This window comes from Lytechinus variegatus, chromosome 1, assembly GCF_018143015.1.
Source record: "Lytechinus variegatus isolate NC3 chromosome 1, Lvar_3.0, whole genome shotgun sequence".
In the NCBI taxonomy this organism is placed as follows: Eukaryota; Metazoa; Echinodermata; class Echinoidea; order Temnopleuroida; family Toxopneustidae; genus Lytechinus; species Lytechinus variegatus.
The window spans coordinates 40280680-40285918 of record NC_054740.1 but is presented as its reverse complement, the minus strand read 5'-3'; positions in this window follow the sequence as shown (position 1 = coordinate 40285918).

Genomic DNA, 5239 nt, shown 5'->3' with positions numbered 1-5239 from the left:
GATTGCCTTCAATTTGAGCTTCGTTTAATTTCATTAGCTTCTCATTAAGAATTCACATTTCTAGCACATCAACTGCGCCACTCACAATTGAAGCAGGTTCTTTTTATGCTGAAAATGTTAATTGTCCAACGTACAATGACAGGGTCAATAAAATGAGAAAAATAGGCTTTAAATTCCTAACTCTGTTGCTTACACTTTTACACAAAGAACTTAAAATGCAATATTTTTCCTCAATTTACAAGTGCCTTTTGTATCGAAACAATAAATTAGAGCAAGATGTCCGCTTTAACCAAAATTCCTACTGCACTGACGTGACTAAAGGGGCGGATCTATTTTTTCCAAGGTAGAAATTTTGAGAAGCACAAACATGACAAAAAGGGGGTCACCATAAAATGAAGGTGATTTTGGTTCGAGAAATTTGAAAAATGTAGGTCATTGTTTTGTTTTTTATTGGCAGCCAAAGGGGCGGGGGTTAAACCCTCTAACCCCCCCCCCTTTCATGCATCCACAACTAGCATAAAATAAAGAGATTTCTTCCCTTCTTTAAAGGGGAAGTTCACCCTGACAACAAGTTTATTGTAAAAATAGCAGAAAAAATAATGAAAAATATTGCCGAAGGTTTGAGAAAAATTCATAAAATGAAAAAGTTATTAGAATTTCTATTATTCGATTTGTGACGTCATATGCGAGCAGCATTCCTACATAGCGAATGGTAAAAAAATCAATGAAATGTCATTTTCTCAGAAAATTGAAAATGGTTTTCACTGTAGCTTTCGTATATCAATAGACAAATCATTTCACACCCGATCATGAATAGAAAACAAAATTAAGTCATCAGGAACCATACAAAATTTGGAATTCATGCATTTTATATGACATAACACATGGGGCAGCTGCTCGTTTATGACGTCACAAATCCAAAACTTTGAACTCTAATAACTTTCTTACACTTTAACGGATTTTCCTCAAACCTTCACCAATATTTTTTACTATTTTTTCTGCTATTTTTACAACAGAGTTTTCTTCAGGGTGAACTTCCCCTTTAAAAAGTTGGGCAAAAAATGCTCAACTTTTAATCAACCCTGGGCAAATTACTGTCCACACAACTATTGGTCAAAATCTGTCACAATTGAATAATTAAAACTAATAATTGGCAAATAAATATGCTCAATTGGATAATAATTGCCAAGAATATCTATATATTTTGCCAACATAGATTACCCAACACAGTAGACAGTATGTTGCCCAGCATTATAAGAGTGTACGTCAAATGAATTATTACATGAAGATTTTTTTATATCTATGTGTCATAAAATCGTAGATGGAAAATTAAGAGGAATTACGATATACAATACGTTTTAAAGACATTTATGCATGAAGTTGATTATCCATACTCACAGACCCTGACACATTTTGTACACTATTTTCCGTAGCAAATGAACGTAATCTTAAAAAATAATTGAAAATGTCATTAGCTCATTTTCTTCTCACATTCTTTGAGATGACTATTCAAAATTACATTTCAAGAAGTAATTTTGTCACCAAAGTTTTGATTGAAAAGCATGTCATCTATTTGATTTTCTGTGCGGTTTACACTATGTAGTTTTTTACTCCCTAATTGTGTTTGTTATTTTTTTTATTTCTTTAATACCCTTTGTATCTCATGAAAAGACGCTATATAAAGGTAATCAATGTATTGTTGATAATTCGCTTCTACATACCATTTTCCGTCATGCAATCTTAACCAAATTAAGAAATATCTGATATTTTGACATTTTTGTTTTGGATATGCTTGACTAAACATTCATAGGTTAAACATATTTATAACACCTTTTCTATCAGCCTTGTAGCTATCTTTCATCTTAGGGCAAGGACAGGCTCTGTTAGTCTCAATTACTAATTAGTTTAGCAAGTTTTAAACGTATTGCATTCCAGTTGCTATTATTCTTTAATTAGTATCTGATTAGTTTCATGAATATTTGAGCAACCATCTATTTTTGTTTAATTGGAAATATCTTAAATATCATATTAACCCCTGAAGAAAATATAGCCACAATGAGTTTGCGTGCCCATGCATTTTAAGGCAATAAAAGGATAGGAATGTTGTACACGGCCGCCTATGTCTACGAAGGGGCGGGGCGACGACAGGATATTTTGATGGGGGGGGGGCCAAGATGAACTAATATTGTGACGTTATTACTTCTATCAATTGAATTAAAAGGGTATCATAACGGTACACGTTTAGGGGCCAGACCTCTCCTCTTTAAACTCTTCTCCCTTTCTACTTTTCGGGTTTTCTTCGGGTTTTTTTTTCTCCTATTACATGCAATAAATTAATTTAAAAAAAAAGAAAATTAGGGGTGGTTCCCCCTTTCACCCCCTGTGGCGCCACCCATAAGTAACTGTGTATATAGGACTCAAAATCATTCATATCTTAAGACTTCAAGCGTATTATTATTTTTCTCTCGTTCAATACGCCCCCCTCCCCCTCCTCCTTTCAGGTTCGCCTTTTAGACCGATTTTATCACGATCTTGTACCTCGAGCAAAAGAATGAATTACGGGGTGTTTGTCATCACAGAGTCAGGCTTGCAAATGTAACAAAAATAGAGCGATGCAAACCAAGGCAGCCAGACACGCGCCTCCCTGGAAATCGTACACGAACACAAATAAAAAAAAAAAGGTTTCCTTTTAGAGGAAGAAACCCAGGCACTGATATGTAGCAATGGACAATAAAAGAATCGATGGCTAAAGACGAGAACAGTGTTTAACAGGGTAGGAAAAGGGGGATTCAGTTTATCATTGAGGACATAATTCTGTCCAGTATTTACAAATATTTATGAGAAGAGTGTGAGAAAGCGAAAAACTCATTCCTGCCCGACCCAATTCAATTAGACGACAGTCCCAATCAGTTTTACTCTATGATGTACTACCTGATTACTTTATTGTAATGAAGAAAAAGCACAAACCAGCAAAAAAAAGTAAAAACAATCGGCAATCAACATGATGAAAGCTGCTCCCAGAAATTATTAAAACCATGTAATTAGAAAATGTCTGGGGATGCGTGCACTAACGTAACCAAAGATCACAAATGGATGGTAATTGGTAGTGTAAATATGGATGCGGGCAGTTATGTGACAGTCACACCGTTGTAACCGATCCAGACCGATGAATGCTATTACGTTATTTACAATAACATACCATCGGTCGGTTTGGAGACGGTTTCGTTGGTGTGCCTGCGATGCAATGGTTAATTACTGTATGAAAAATCAAAAAATCACCGGCCGTAGAGGGCGGAAGAGTTGTTACGTAGCAATACCACACTCACATGAACAAAGCCGACTCCGGGCCGGCGGTCAAATATGGAAGCTTAAAAGTGCCACCGAGATGTTGAGATAATTATCTCGGGAAGTCGACATCTTGATAGCAAAAGATATTGACGAGATCCTGGATCTCATCATGTCGACATCTTTTAGAAGAGATGATGAGATGACAAGATCCTGGATCTCATCATGTCAACATCTTTTAGAAGAGATGATGAGATGACAAGATCCCGGATCTCATCATGTCAACATCTTTTAGAAGAGATGTTGAGATGACAAGATCCCGGATCTCATCATGTTGACATCTTGTAGAAGAGATGATGAGATGACAAGATCCTGGATCTCATCATGTTGACATCTTTTGGAAGAGATGATGAGATGACAAGATCCCGGATCTCATCATGTTGACATCTTGTAGAAGAGATGATGAGATGACAAGATCCTGGATCTCATCATGTTGACATCTTGTAGAAGAGATGATGAGATGACAAGATCCTGGATCTCATTATGTCAACATCTTTAGAAGAGATGTTGAGATGACAAGATCATCTCATCATCTCATCATCTCTTCTACAAGATGTCAACATGAGATCCAGGATCTTGTCATCTCATCATCTCTTCTAAAAGATGTCAACATGATGAGATCCGGGATCTTGTCATCTCATCATCTCTTCCAAAAGATGTCAACATGATGAGATCCAGGATCTTGTCATCTCATCATCTCTTCTAAAAGATGTCAACATGATGAGATCCGGGATCTTGTCATCTCAACATCTCTTCTAAAAGATGTTGACATGATGAGATCCAGGATCTTGTCATCTCATCATCTCTTCTAAAAGATGTCGACATGATGAGATCCAGGATCTCGTCATCTCAACATCTCTTCTAAAAGATGTTGACATGATGAGATCCAGGATCTTGTCATCTCATCATCTCTTCTAAAAGATGTCGACATGATGAGATCCAGGATCTCGTCATCTTATCTTTTGCTATCAAGATGTCGACTTCCCGAGATAATTATCTCAACATCTCGGTGGCACTTTTAAGCTTCCATAGTCAAAGCTTTCACGTTATTTTCGATGTCATACAATCGATTGGTCTGGAGTTAGATATCGTTCGTGTGACTGTGCCAGACCTGTGAACTTTACGAGAATTGCGTATAAATGGACAGATGGAAAGTATGAGATTCTACTCTAGAGAAACACGATACTACACGAACACAGCTAGACGAGCTCCCAAACAAAGTCCAGAAAATATGTGGGAGACAACCATTCAGACTAAAAAAAAAAGAAATCAGAGTGAAAACTGCGTCCCAGTATATCATATTTCACCCTTACCTCCCTACCTCTATGCCGCAGACACAACAACCAAAACGAACTCCAAGGGAGCGTTCCATGAAAGGAGTTGTCAGACGTTTTATCCGACAGTTACCATAGTAACACTGTATCTTAGCCAATCAACATCAAGGAAAGTTGTCAGATTTGACAACTTGTCTGACAAAAATGTGAAAGGAGAATGAAACCTTCGGAACAAGATAGCTTGTTAGAAAGCAGAAAAATCAAAGAAACAGATCAACGAAAGTTTGAGAAAATCGGACAAATAATGAAAAAGATATGAATATTTGAAAATTGCGATCACTAATGCTATGGAGATCCTCAAATTGGCAATGCGACAAATATGTGTGATGTCACTTGTGAACAACTCTCCCCATTACTTTAGTATATATATCACTTAATCTGCCTCTTTTATCACATCTATCGGTAGATCATGTGTTCTTTCTATAGGAGGGCATGCATGTAATACAGAATTTAAAATAATACATCATAGATAAAGATTTTGTATCACCATAAGAAAAAGCAAAAAGAGACATTTCGGGGGTATTTTATAGTCCATCAAAGGGAAAGTAGTTCACATGTGA